Consider the following 15,330-nt stretch of genomic DNA (forward strand, 5'->3'; position numbering starts at 1 on the left):
CGTTGTAAATGGCCCTTAACTCCAGAACATTTATGTGGAGACAAGTTTCCTGACTTAACCATCTTCCTCAGAAGTTTTCTCCCATTGTGACTGCCCCCCAGCCTCGGAGGCTCGCATCCGTGGTCACTAGGATCCAGTCCTGTATCCCGAACCTACGCCCCTCTAGGAGGTGAGAGCTGTGCAGCCACCACAGGAGTGATACCCTGGTCTTGGAAGACAGGATTATCCTCCGGTGAATGTGCAGGTGGGACCCGGACCACTTGTCCAACAGGTCCCACTGGAACACTCTGGCATGGGATCTGCCAAACTGAATGGCCTCGTAGGCCGCAACCATCTTCCCCAGCAACCGAATGCATTGATGGATTGACACTGTTGCTGGTTTCAGAATTTGTTTGACAAGACTCTGAAATTCCAGAGCCTTTTCCACCGGAAGAAAGACTCTCTGTAGTTCTGTGTCCAATATCATTCCCAAAAACGACAACCGCATCGTCGGAATCAACTGTGATTTTGGCAAGTTTAGGAGCCAACCATGTTGTTGAAGAACTGTCAGGGAGAGTGCAATGTTTGGCACCAACTGATCCCTGGATCTCGCCTTTATCAGGAGATCGTCCAAGTATGGGATAATTGTGACTCCTTGCTTGCGAAGGAGAACCATCATCTCCGCCATCACTTTGGTGAAAATCCTCGGAGCCGTGGATAGACCAAACGGCAACGTTTGAAATTGGTAATGACGATCCTGAATTGCAAACCTCAGGTAAGCCTGATGCGGAGGATAAATGGGAACATGTAAGTAGGCATCCTTTATGTCCACCAACACCATAAAATCACCTTCCTCCAGACTGGAGATCACTGCCCGGAGAGACTCCATCTTGAATTTGAATTTCTTTAGGTAGAAATTTAGGGATTTCAGGTTTAGGATTGGTCTGACCGAGCCGTCCGGCTTCGGGACCACAAACAGGCTCGAATTAAAACCTTCTCCCTGTTGTGACTGGGGAACCCTGACGATAACTTGATTTTGACACAACTTTTGTATTGCGTCGCAAACTACCTCCCTGTCCGGAAGAGAAGCTGGTAAGGCCGATTTGAAAAAACGGCGAAGGGGAACGTCTTGAAACTCCAGCTTGTACGCCTGGGATACTGTTTGTAAAATCCATGGGTCTAGGTCCGAACGAACCCAAAACTGACTGAAGAGTTTGAGACGTGCCCCCACCGGTGCGGAATCCCGCTTAGGAGCCCCAACGTCATGCGGTGGAATTAGCAGAAGCCTGGGAGGACTTCTGTTCCTGGGAGCCTGCCGAGGCTGGTGATCGTTTACCTCTTCCCCTTCCTCTAGTAGCAAGGAAGGAAGAACCTTGGCCATTTCTGTATTTATTTGGGCGAAAGGACTGCATCTGATAGTGGTGCGTTTTCTTTTGTTGTGGAGGAACATAAGGCAAAAAGGATGACTTACCCGCGGTAGCCGTAGATACCAAATCATCAAGGCCATCGCCAAATAAGGCCTTACCTTTATATGGTAGAGATTCCATACTTTTCTTGGAATCAGCATCAGCATTCCATTGGTGAATCCACAACGCACACCTAGCTGAGACTGCCATGGCATTGGCCTTTGATCCCAAAAGACCAATATCTCTTGCAGCTTCTCTTGCAGCTTCCTTAAGGTATGCTGCAGCGTCCTTGATATAACCCAGCGTCAAGAGGATGCTATCCGTATCCAGCGTATCTATATCAGATGACAAGTTATCTACCCACTATTCGATAGCACTACTTACCCACGCAGATGCAATGACAGGTCTGAGTAGCGTACCCGTGGCCGCATAAATGGACTTTAACGTAGTTTCTTGTTTACGATCTGCAGGATTCTTAAGGGCCGCCGTTTCAGGTGACGGGAGAGCCACCTTTTTAAACAAACGTGACAGGGCCTTGTCCACACTGAGGGGTGGCTCCCACTTTTCCCTATCCGCCGAGGAAAACGGATAAGCTACCGTAATTCTTTTGGGAATCTGAAACTTTCTGTCGGGACCTTCCCAGACTTTTTCAAATAGCGTGTTCAGTTCATGAGAGGGAGAAAATGTTATCTCAGGTTCCCTTTACTTATACATACAGACCCTTTTATCAGGGACAGCCGGGTCCTCAGTCATATGTAATACCTCTTTAACCGCCACAATCATGTACTGAATGCTTTTTGCCAATTTTGGATCTAATCTGGAATCGCTATAGTCGACACTGAAATCAGAGTCCGTGTCGGTAGCATTGTCTTCCAACTGGGCCAACGTACGTTTTTGTGACCCCGAGGGGACCTGACTTTGTAATAACATATCTTCCACAGATTTCTTCCATGCCTGGGTCTGCGACTCAGACTTATCTAGCCTCTTACTAATAAGAGCCACATTAGCATTCAAGGCGTTCAACACATTTACCCAATCAGGCATCGGCGGTGCCGACAGTGTCACCGCCGCAGTCGTTTGTGTCCCTAATACAGCCTCCTCCTGGGAAGAGCCTTCAGCCTCAGACATGTCGACACTTGTGCACCAAACACCCACAAACACACCGGGCATCTAGGGGACAGACCCACAGTAAAGTCTGTCAGAGAGACACAGAGGGGATTTGCCAGCTCACAACCCAGCGCTAAATCAACGGTTCTGAAATCACCAAGAATTTGCCTCAGACCTATAGCGCTTTTACCATCACATATATTGCACCAATTTACATGCCTCCCCCCCCTGTTTTGCACCCCTGGTACTTGTCAGCGTGAGGAGGACTGCAGCTTGCGGAGAGGAAAAGGGTGCCGTGAGCTGTGAGGAAGAAGCTCCGCACCCTAAATGGCGCGCTTCTGTCCCGCTTTTTCTAATATTTATACTGGCGGGGGTTAGGACAGTGCAATGGCGCTAATGTCCCCTCTTGCCAGTGGAGTAATGAGGATGTTTTTCAGCTGCCCAGGGCGCCCCCCCCCCACGCCCTGCACCCTGTAGTGCTGTGTAATATATATTAGAGCGGGCATTTTAAATATTTGTTAGAAACCAATTTGGTATTCACATATGGGGGCTCGTCTGGGATATCATGGTCTTAATGATGCACTGTACATTATAAACGCGACGTTGTGGTCGATCAGCTTGTGGTGGACACATGGTAAAGCTGAGAAAATCATATCCGTGTGTATTGTTGTGATATCAGTAAGCCAATGATATGAAATTTCAAGGGACAATGCGTTTCTCATAATATTTAAAATGCTAAAATGTATTTTTATTGTTGCAAAACAAAGTTCAAATAAGTCATATTGTGTTTGATTCAGATTGGATTGTTTATCTGTTAAGTAGGTTTAAAAGTACATTTAAAAGTTGCTGCATAGTCTTGATATAGTTTTTTTTTTAACTCAGGCCTAAAATAACTTCTGGTGCTTGTATAATGTGTGATTTCTTTGTGACAAAGGAAGCCGCATGGTCTGTCCTCCATTTTGGATTAACCACATGGCCTGTCCACAATTTTGTGTAAACCTCATGGATGTGGAAGGGGGAGGAGCAGTGGCCATTTTAGGAAGGTCATTTTCTAAATAGCTGATCTTCAGTCTGCTCAGAACAATCAGTTTCCTTGGTCACATCAAGCACCATTTATGAGTTAACAATGCATTTATTTAACCCATGCCATAGTCAATTACAAATAGTTTCAATTGGGCCTGGTGAGAGTAAATGGTGAGATAAATGCTTGGCTTGGTGTGAGAAATTGCAGACAAAAAAAGAAAAGGAAAAAAAATACTTTTTTTTTTCTTCTTCTTTCCCAGGATTTAGTTAACTCTCTGTTTGCTGTAGGATGACCATTGAAATACAAATTAACCTGTGTAACTGCTTTTTCTTAGCAGTGAAAAGCAAATAGCTTTGATATGCAAATTAGAAGCACTGAATGGGTAAATGAGTCACATAGAAGGCTAGTGAATGATACATATATATATTATTATAATTATGTGTATATTTATATCAGTGTATGTTCTGCAAGATAGCTATCCAATCTGAATCATTTAAGTTATAGATTATTGCATTCATTATAGATCTGTGTGAAATCGGATACATTTGTTGCTATATAGGTAAATTTGAAATAACAGTATTTTAAGGAAGTAAGTGTAAAGATACAAACGAAGGTCTGCATAAAAGTTTATACAGAACAAATTGTGTCTAGTGGGCAATAGTAATTAGTATTGTTCACATTTATAGAGCTGTGTGATTTGTTTTATTGCGGACGCAGGGTTTTGTACACGTGTCTCGGACAAAGTACAGGACTGCGCACGCAGCGTAAGAGACACGCACGGTCGCGTGTTTACGCAAAGTGCGTAAGAGTGAGGGCGCTAAGTAAAAATTACACAATAGTGTCGTTTAGTTCAAAGGTGGGACAGTAGCCAGGCTACAATAGCACAAAACTACCCGGTTTCTAAAGCAGATTAGTATAAAACTTTTGTTTAAACTGTATTGCCTCTGGGGGTAAAGCTGCCAATCTTAATGAATTAAAATTTTCTTTACAGAAAAACAAAGTGTATTTGAGTGAGCGAACGTAGGAGTGAGTGGATTCGAACCCCGGAATTCGGGATCCCGTCGTTCGGTACACCAAGTGAGTGGAGGCTTGGTGGCGTGAGGCAGCTGACTCACGTTAGTAAAGGATTTGGAATACGTAAGTCGTGAAGAGACTTACACAGGAGCATGGTAGGGAATTGTGAATTGTGAACTGTTTGACCCATGTAGTTTTTTTGATACGCTCCGGCTGAGGTTTCGCAGCTTGTGATTCGATTCCAGTGGTCGTACGGCGGATAGGTAACAAGTACCTATATGCTGTGCGATTGGACCGCGCGTTTGTGGGTGCGATATATAGCGCAACTTGATACCCCTTTTACGAGCTTTTGCATAAAATCGTGGTATCATTAGCGCTGTATACAGCATACGCAAGCGTGATTTGTGTATAAAAAGTGAATATGGAGTTTTCGCTGGTCTCTCTCAGGAAAATATCCAACGACAGATACTTTACTGGAAAGGGTAAGTTATTCCTAAAAACTTCCAGTAGAAAAATATAGGTCAATTAGGGGCCCTAGGTTGGGTACATTGCCTTTGCTATCGACAGTGTATGGTAGTACTGGCCAACGTGGGCGAGAGTGGGTGAAAGCGCTCGGAGAACTTTCACTGTCACCTTATATTGAGTATTTTGGGGTTTGTGGGAAAAGGCCCACAATTATGTGAGCCAGTTGCTCAACTAAGAGACATTTAGCCAGGGTTCAGGCTGAAGAGCGGCGGCCCAAGGGGTCAGCGAGGTTTATTATGTGTGGGAAATATGGTCCACATGCTGAAATTTATTGTGACGAATGGGTACGTATGACTGACAAAGATAGGGTACCATTCCCTAAGGTGGGCAGCTTTGAACCAGAGGTACTGCAGAATGTAAGCAGTAAAATATGTCTGATAAAATCCCGAAAACAAAGGGTCAGACATACAAATTGTTTAAACCTGTGGCAGCAAGAGGGGTTGGTGAGTTTTAACCTAAGGTATTGCAGGTGGTATGTCTAACCAAAGTCATATAAGACAAGAATGGAAATATAAGAACTGTTTGAACTTGTAGAAACAATAAACAAGTAGGAAGAAAAAAAGAGAATGCAAGTACACCGCCTTATGTAGATGTGGAAGCAGTTACGGCCAGCATACAAACTATAGAAAATAATAAAAATATAAAAAATATGACTGTAACCTATATATGTACTAATGAATGTTGAAGTTTTATTTAGGAGGAGAAGGTGACCTGATTGTTTTCAGCCATTTCTCATGCACCCAGAGGAGTATCCAACCGGTAAAAGAAGAGCAGTAGCCTGTGAGGGAAGTGGCTGAGACCAGTGGAACAGGTAAGTATGGTATCATTTGTGTACATATATAGTAAAACCCAAAAATAAAACAAACAAAAAAATCAAGAAAGTAACGTCAGAAATGGAGAAAAACCTGTCCGCACATTAGTATTTGCCAGTAGGAAAGCAGACAGAGACAAGGTAACCCCCGGGTATTTCTTCAGTTACCATATAAGAAGTATTCATTCCTAGTAATGCCCCTAGTCAAGATGAGCTTGGAAATGTTTGTTGGACCATGTACAAACCCTTAATACGGGATGAGAAGGATTGAATGAATACTTTGCATGACCTAGAAGCTTGTTAAACTTTTTTTTTTGTCTTTTGCAGTAATAGAAAACTCTCCATCTGGATAAGACCACTGGTAAACACTAATTCGGCAAATGGGAGGTGGCTGTCTCTGTGCAAATGGACGGGCTCAATAAGGCATTGAGTGTCAGGGTGCAGACTTCTTTGCAAAATTGGAAAGGGGTCACAGTAGCTAATCTTAGATAGTGTGCTATTGAACATCACAAGAATAGTGCTAGGCGCAGAGAACAACAGGTGGAGAGGTTGAGGACGGTAAGTATACTAGCACATACAGGAAAGACCCATCAGTCCAAACCCCAGATCCCTAATGGTCAATAATATGTTACACTTGTAGGAAGGAAGGGCATTTTGCCAGAGATTGTAGGAGTAGTAGGACACATAGTCAATATAGACCCCCTAGACAGAAAACACAAGCCACATTATTAAACACATAAACGGGACCAAGGGACATATAGTAAGGAATCATAAGCCATATAGAAAACACAGATTCGGCTAATGGGAAGAACAAAATAAATGCAACATTACCCTTTGACAACACTTGCTGGGGTTAAGATGGGGCCTCTAAACTTTTGCTTCTTTTTCCTAGCAGAAATGGCCCCTGATTAACTTAATTTTGTTAGATATGATATACATATACTGTGCTCCCGCTCAGGAAGTACAAAGTATGTTAGACACCCACGAAGACTAATGCCGCATTCTACTGTTCTAGATGCATGTCCATCACAGGTAGAGGAAATTATCTCACAGATACCGGGTTCCCTATGAACTTAGGATGGACAGGATACTGGCTTGATGGCTGGGATAGTCCCAATAGCGATACGATAAACACAGAATTTTTTTTTAAGGGGAGTAGACCAAGTAGAGAATCACTTCCCCGTAGTGCCCAATCCAGTTGTCAAATTTTTATAAAATCTTCACCTCTACAAACTCATCTGTCACCAACCTCTATTCTGTTTCTCTACAGTTTCCGCTTCATCTTTTGCGTTCACACAGGGTGGTACAATACATGGACCCAATTACAGTTCAAACTCCACATGCCTAGATCCTTCAGAGTTCTGCCCAAACCCAGTATATCTCAACAGCACGATAACACCAGTATTACTGCAGTGTGCCTTGTCATGCACAAAGGGTGGAGAATGGGAATACTGGTGAAGGGAAATTTTGTATAGACACTGATATGCCTGTTGGTGAATGGCAAACCTGACATTTTCTTCTTCTTTCTCTCCTCTAGAGGTTTTTTTTTTTTTTTTAGAGTTATGCTCATGGTACTCTACATTGCAAACACACGATAGTAAATTAAAATGAAAAATTTGTGTTCCCTACAGGAATAGGCAGTCTGGAGGACAAAGGGGTAAGGCCAGGAGTCCTCAGGACTGTGGACACAGTAAGCCAGTAGCCCCCAGAGCATACCTTCCAAGTCTAGCTGAGGTGGCACACGGTCTGACTCATCTAGGCAAAGAGGGTATGTGCAGGCTGATGAGAGCCTACTGGTGTGCGCCAGGATTCTATTCTCATGCAGGTAAGAGAGCAATGACCTGTCTTGCTTGCTTGAGGAAGAATATTGGTAAAGCAATACCAACAGAGCCATCCCATATCCCTCTTGCAGACGGATCTTTTCAGGAAATACAAATCGACTTCGTACAGTTAACACCCTTTAGGAATTATTGTTATGTATTGGTGTGCACTGATGTTTTCTCAAACTGGGTAGAGGCATTTCCTGCCGCCACGGATGCTGCTGTGTTTACCGCAAAGAAAAATTGCGTGTAGATAATGGTACCCCTAGAAGTAGGAGCAAAGCTTGAAATTGTACTATTGTGATCATAGATACTGCCACTAGTATTATGTAGCATCGGAACCACTCCCAGATCTTCACTCAACGAATCACCCTCTTCGAAATTTGTTTTTGTTTTGGTATTTGTGTCTTTTTGGTTGTTTTTGGAAGACAACCTCATGTCATGATTGATCCGCACAATGATCAGAAATACACCAATGAGGCGACAGTACAGTACCTTATTGAGATGAGCCAGCATTTGAGAACTTGACAAAAGAACTTGAAACTGTTGATTGCTTGTATGCCAAATACTAACTGTCTTGATTGTGAACCAAGAGACTGTGTGATTGTTCTTATGCTCAGGTTGCCTAATAGACAGGTGACATGTAAAAAGAACTGGAAGAGCGGTTGTTGAGTTGGGTGCACAATATCTATTTGTTGAATTGATTATCGAAATAAAACGTAGCTTTTATTGCTTATATTAATATTAAGAGGGTCCTTGTAGTAGGACACATACAGCAAAATATAGAGGTTAAAAACATAACATTTACAAACATATAAGAGATATAGAGTAGAAAGGTTGTGTAAGACAGATTCTTAAAAAGTGGGGTCACCACAATAACTCCTGCAACTAGTATAATTGTTTATTTCTGTGTAAAACAGGAACCACTTAAGATACAAACTGGATGGTGTTTACACGTCCCTAGATATACTTAATGCCGTGTGGGGAAATTCAATATAGTCACAGTTAATTAGATATTATGCTGGGACTGTATTACATCCTATAGGGTATGCATATATCTCTGAGTATCTGTCACACTGAGCTGACATTAATGTTGGTACTGCCTCTAGTACGTAAATGCGGTAAGATATGTGGAATACCACAATTATGACCTCTTTCCCACCTAGCAGAAATATGCGGGTGAGTTACTCTTGAATAGATAACATTGACTGCATTAGCACTGGTGATTGATAAATGAAGGAAAATATGCCACTGGTGCCCTATATTACAATAAACTGTGTATCCCCTACGTACTAATTCTAAATGAGTTAGAAAATAAGATTTTACTCACCGGTAAATCTATTTCTCGTAGTCCGTAGTGGATGCTGGGGACTCCGTAAGGACCATGGGGAATAGCGGCTCCGCAGGAGACTGGGCACAGCTAAGAAAGATTTAGGGCTACCTGGTGTGCACTGGCTCCTCCCACTATGACCCTCCTCCAGACCTCAGTTAGGATACTGTGCCCGGAAGAGCTGACACAATAAGGAAGGATTTTGAATCCCGGGTAAGACTCATACCAGCCACACCAATCACACCGTATAACTCGTGATACAATACCCAGTTAACAGTATGAACAATAACTGAGCCTCTCAACAGATGGCTCAACAATAACCCTTTTAGTTAATGAAAACTATATACAAGTATTGCAGACAGTCCGCACTTGGGACGGGCGCCCAGCATCCACTACGGACTACAAGAAATAGATTTACCGGTGAGTAAAATCTTATTTTCTCTGACGTCCTAGTGGATGCTGGGGACTCCGTAAGGACCATGGGGATTATACCAAAGCTCCCAAACGGGCGGGAGAGCGCGGCTGACTCTGCAGCACCGAATGAGAGAACTCAAGGTCCTCCTCAGCCAGGGTATCAAATTTGTAGAATTTTGCAAACGTGTCTGCCCCTGACCAAGTAGCAGCTCGGCAAAGTTGTAAAGCCGAGACCCCTCGGGCAGCCGCCCAAGAAGAGCCCACTTTCCTCGTGGAATGGGCTTTTACAGATTTAGGGTGCGGCAGTCTAGCCGCAGAATGTGCAAGTTGAATCGTGCTACAGATCCAGCGAGCAATCGTCTGCTTAGAAGCAGGAGCACCCAGCTTGTTGGGTGCATACAGGATAAATAGCGAGTCAGTCTTCCTGACTCCAGCTGTCCTGGAAACATATACTTTTCAGGGCCCTGACTACGTCCAGTAACTTGGAATCCTCCAAGGCCGCAGGCACCACAATAGTTTGGTTCACATGAAAAACTGATACCACCCTAGGAAGGAATTGGGAACGAGTCCTCAATTTCGCCTTTCCCATATAAAATACAGATAAGGGCTTTTGTCAATTCTGATACACGCCTGGCCGACGCCAAGGCCCACAGAATGACCACTTTTCACGTGAGGTATTATAGCTCCACGGATTTAAGTGGCTCAACCCAATGCGACTTCAGGAAATCCAACACCACGTTGAGATCCCACGGTGCCACTGGAGGCACAAACGGGGGCTGACTATGCAGCCCTCCCTTAACAAAAGTCTGAACTTCAGGCAGTGAAGCCAGTTCCATTTTGGAAGAAAATCGATAGAGCCGAAATCTGGACCTTAAAGGAACCCAATTGTAGGCCCATAGTCACCTCTGACTGTAGGAAGTGCAGAAATCGACCTAGCTGAAATTTCTCCTTTGGGGCCTTCCTGGCCTCACAGTACGCAACATATTTCCGCCATATGCGGTGATAATGGTTAGCGTTCACTTCTTTCCTAGCTTTAAATAGCGTAGGGATAACTTCCTCCGGAATTCCCTTTTCCTTCAGGATCCGGCGTTCAACCGCCATGCCGTCCAACGCAGCCGCGGTACATCTTGGAACAGACAGGCCCCCTGCTGCAGCAGGTCCTGTCTGAGCGGCAGAGGCCATGGGTCCTCTGAGATCATTTCTTGGAGTTCTGGTTACCAAGCTCTTCTTGGCCCACCCGGAACAATGAGTATAGTTCTTACTCCTCTCCTTCTTATTATTCTCATTACCCTGGGTAAGAGAGGCAGAGAAGGTAACACATACACCGACTGGTACACCCACGGTGTTACCAGAGCGTCCACAGCTATCGCCTGAGGGTCCTTGACCTGGCGCAATATCTTTGTAACTTTTAGTTGAGGCGGGACGCCATCATGTCCACCTGTGGCCTTTCCCAACGGTGTACAATCATTTGGAAGACTTCTGGATGAAGTCCCCACTCTCCCGGGTGGAGGTCGTGTCTTCTGAGAAAGTCTGCTTCTCAGTTGTCCACTCCGGGAATGAACACTGCTGACAGTGCTAACACATGATTTTCTGCCCATCGGAGAATCCTTGTGGCTTCTGCCATCGCCATCCTGCTTTTTGTGCCGCCCTGTCGTTTACATGAGCGACCGCCATGATGTTGTCTGACTGGATCAGCACCGGCCGGTGTTGAAGCAGGGTCTAGCCTGACTTAGGGCATTGTAAATGGCCCTTAGTTCCAGAATATTTATGTGTAGGGAAGTCTCCTGACTTTTCCATAGCCTTGGAAGTTTCTTCCCTGTGTGACTGCCCCCCAGCCTCGAAGGCTGGCATCCGTGGTCACCAGGACCCAGTCCTGTGTGCCGAATCTGCGGCACCCTAGAAGATGAACACTCTGCAGCCACCACAACAGCGACACCCTGGCCCTTGGAGACAGGGTTATCCGCCGATGCATCTGAAGATGCGACCCGGACCACATGTCCAACAGATCCCACTGGAAAATCCTTGTATGGGACCTGGCGAATGGAATTTCTTAGTAAGAAGCTACCATCCTTCCCAGGGCTCGCATGCATTGATGCACCGACACCTGTATACGTATTAGGAGGTCTCTGTCTAGAGACGACAACTCCTTGGACTTCTCCTCCGGGAGAAACCCTTTTTATCCTGTTCTGTATCCAGAACCATACTCAGGAACAGTAGACGCGTCGTAGGAACCAGCTGCGACTTTGGATATTCAGAATCCAGCCATGCTGTTGTAGCACTTCCCGAGATAGTGCTACTCCGCCGAACAACTGCTCCCTGGACCTCGCCTTTATAAGGAGATCGTCCAAGTACGGGATAATTATTTCGGCCATTACCTTGGTAAATACCTCGGTGCCGGGGACAGACCAACGGCAACGTCTGGAATTGGTAATGACAATCCTGTACCACAATTTTGAGGTACTCCTGGTGAAGAGGGTAAATAGGGACATGCAGGTAAGCATCCTTGATGTCCAGTGATACCATGAAATTCTCCAGGCTTGCAATAATCTCCCTGAGCGATTCCATTTCGAATTTGAACCTTCGTATATAAGTGTTCAAGGCTTTCAATTTTAGAATGGGTCTCACCGAACCGACTGGTTTCGGTACCACAACATTTTGGAATAGTAACCCCGGCCTTGTTGAAGGAGGGGTACCTTGATTTCACCTGCTGGAGGTGCAGCTTATGAATTGCCGCCAGTACTACCTTTCTCCGAGGGCAGCAGGCAAGGCTGAGGTGAGGTAACGGCGAGGGGGAGTCGCCTCGAACTCCAGCCTGTATCCCTGTGATACTATTTGCAGAACCTAGGGATCCACCTGTGGGCAAACCCACTGGTCCCTGAAGTTCCCGAGACGCGCCCCTACCGCACCGGTCTCCACCTGTGGAGCCCCAACGTCAAGCGGTGGACTCAGAGGAAGCGGGGGAAGATTTTTGATCCTGGGAACTGGCTGCTGGTGCAGCTTTTTCCTTCTTCCCTTGTCTCTGTGCAGAAAGGAAGCGCCTTTGACCCGCTTGCTTTTCTGAAGCCGAAAGGACTGTACCTGAAAATACGGTGCTTTCTTAGGCTGTGAGGAAACCTGAGGTAAAAAAAAATTCTTCCCAGCTGTTGCTGTGGATACGAGGTCCCAGAGACCATCCCCAAACAATTCCTCACCCTTATAAGGCAGAATCTCCATGTGCCTTTTATAGGCAGCATCACCTGTCCACTGCCGGGTTTCTAATACCCTCCTGGCAGAATGGACATTGCATTTATTCTGGATGCCAGCCGTCAAATATCCCTCTGTGCATCCTTTATATCTAAGACGACGTCTTTAATATGCTCTATGTTGGCAAACTATTATCCCTGTTTAAGAGTATTAATATTATCTGACAGGGTATCAGACCACGCTGCAGCAGCACTATTTATGCTGAGGCAATTGCAGGTCTCAGTATATAACCTGAGTGTGTATATACAGACTTCAGGATAGCCTCCTGTTTTTTATCAGCAGGCTCCTTCAAGGTGGCCGTATCCTAAGACGGCAGTGCCACCTTTTTTGACAAACGTGTGAGCGCCTTATCCACCCTAAGGGATATCTCCCAACGTGACCTATCCTCTGGCGGGAAAGGGTACGCCATCAGTAACTTTTTAGAAATTACCAGTTTCTTATTGGGGGAACCCACGCTACTTTACACACTTCATTCATTCATCTGATGAGGGAACAAAACACTGGCTGCTTTTTCTCCCCAAAAATAAAACCCCTTTTATGTGGTACTTGGGTTCATGTCAGAAATGCGTAACACATTTTTCAATGCCGAGATCATGTAACGGATGTTCCTAGTGGATTGTGTATATGTCTCAACCTCGTCGACACTGGAGTCAGACTCCGTGTCGACATCTGTGTCTGCCACCTGAGGTAACGGGCGCTTTTTTGAGCCCCTGATGGCCTTTGAGACGCCTGGGCAGGCGCGGGCTGAGAAGCCGGCTGTCCCACAGCTGTTTTACGTCATTCAACCAGCCTTGTAAGGAGTTGACATTGTCGGTTAATACCATCCACCTATCCATCCACTCTGGTGTCGGCCCCACAGGGGACGACATCCCATTTATCGGCCTCTGCTCCACCTCCACGTAACCTTCCTCATCCCACATGTCGACACAGCCGTACCGACACACAGCACACACACAGGGAATGCTCTGAGGACAGGACCCCACAAAGTCCTTTGGGGAGACAGAGAGAGAGTATGCCAGCACACACCAGAGCGCTATATAATGCAGGGATTAACACTATAACTGAGTGATTTTTCCCTCAATAGCTGCTTGTATAAACAATATTGCGCCTAAATTTAGTGCCCCCCCTCTCTTTTTAACCCTTTGAGCCTGAAAACTACAGGGGAGAGCCTGGGGAGCTGTCTTCCAGCTGCACTGTGAAGAGAAAATGGCGCCAGTGTGCTGAGGGAGATAGCTCCGCCCCTTTTTCGCGGACTTTTCTCCCGCTTTTTTATGGATTCTGGCAGGGGTATTTATCACATATATAGCCTCTGGAGCTATATATTGTGATATATTTGCCAGCCAAGGTGTTTTTATTGCTGCTCAGGGCGCCCCCCCCCCCAGCGCCCTGCACCCTCAGTGACCGGAGTGTGAAGTGTGTATGAGGAGCAATGGCGCACAGCTGCAGTGCTGTGCGCTACCTTGGTGAAGACTGATGTCTTCTGCCGCCGATTTTCCGGACTCTTCTTGCTTCTGGCTCTGTAAGGGGGCCGGCGGCGCGGCTCTGGGACCGAACATCAATGGCCGGTTCCATGCGGTCGATCCCTCTGGAGCTAATGGTGTCCAGTAGCCTAAGAAGCCCAAGCTACCACCAGTTAGGTAGGTTCGCTTCTTCTCCCCTTAGTCCCTCGCTGCAGTGAGTCTGTTGCCAGCAGATCTCACTGTAAAATAAAAAACCTAAAATATACTTTCTCTCTAGGAGCTCAGGAGAGCCCCTAGTGTGCATCCAGCTCAGCCGGGCACAGGATTCTAACTGAGGTCTGGAGGAGGGTCATAGTGGGAGGAGCCAGTGCACACCAGGTAGTCCTAAATCTTTCTTAGCTGTGCCAAGTCTCCTGCGGAGCCGATATTCCCCATGGTCCTTACGGAGTCCCCAGCATCCACTAGGACGTCAGAGAAGCACTAGGAATATAAGTGCTTAACCAAAGTTGGCAATATAGGGGTGTAGGACGCTCACACAGTATTAGCGTGTGGGGCGCTCACACAGATACTGAGATCTGGGGTATCTTGAGAATAAGGTGTATATATCAGTTAATTACTGTATGTGTGGGTGTTATACATCACCCCTTATGATGAGTCCAAGGTAAAGCTGACCGTACAGCGAAACATGCATGTCGGCTTTCTAGTGGGCCACCACACTCCTTTAAATTTATAGCAATGTTGTATGTTGCGTAATATATATTCATGCTTCCACCTGCACCAGCACTGACCTATATATAGCTATATCATTCAGGATCCGTAAAGCAGGCTGTGTGTATGAGTTTAGGAATTGTGCAAAAACCACTGAAGATAGTAGCAAGGGGGATTACCCCAGGTTACTTCCGTATTAGAGGAATCAATTACCTGTTTTACTGAATGGCACACTTCTGTGGATAACTAGATTACCGAATTAGATGCTGGAGTATGATGTCACTGACAATGGCAATTTAGCACTTTATGTAGATACATCCAATTCGTGCTAATTAGCACCTGCACTGCCCAGAATAAAACTGTAGGGATCAGGAATTATACAGCAGTTATTGGATTAAAGCTACACTATATTCCAGGGGTCATTATAGTCAGCAGCAGCGGTATTATCTATTATTACAATCCTTATAGAGAGGACCTATTACTTTACAA

At 45.5% G+C, this 15,330-nt stretch overlaps 1 protein-coding gene and 1 long non-coding RNA gene across 6 annotated transcripts in view; one reads left to right on the forward strand and one right to left on the reverse strand.

Moving 5' to 3' along the window:
* MIPOL1 (mirror-image polydactyly 1) overlaps window positions 1-15,330 on the reverse strand; it is a 921,515-nt gene that overhangs the window by 322,883 nt on the left and 583,302 nt on the right. The gene's annotated exons all lie outside the window — the stretch shown is intronic.
* Window positions 1-15,330, forward strand: part of LOC134980861 (uncharacterized) — a 199,385-nt gene that overhangs the window by 25,700 nt on the left and 158,355 nt on the right. Inside the window, exon 2 of the long non-coding RNA XR_010190482.1 lies at window positions 4,508-4,685. This is a non-coding gene — a long non-coding RNA (uncharacterized LOC134980861). The remainder of the gene's footprint in view (window positions 1-4,507; window positions 4,686-15,330) is intronic.

Source organism: Pseudophryne corroboree, chromosome 12, assembly GCF_028390025.1.
Source record: "Pseudophryne corroboree isolate aPseCor3 chromosome 12, aPseCor3.hap2, whole genome shotgun sequence".
Classification (NCBI taxonomy): domain Eukaryota; kingdom Metazoa; phylum Chordata; class Amphibia; order Anura; family Myobatrachidae; genus Pseudophryne; species Pseudophryne corroboree.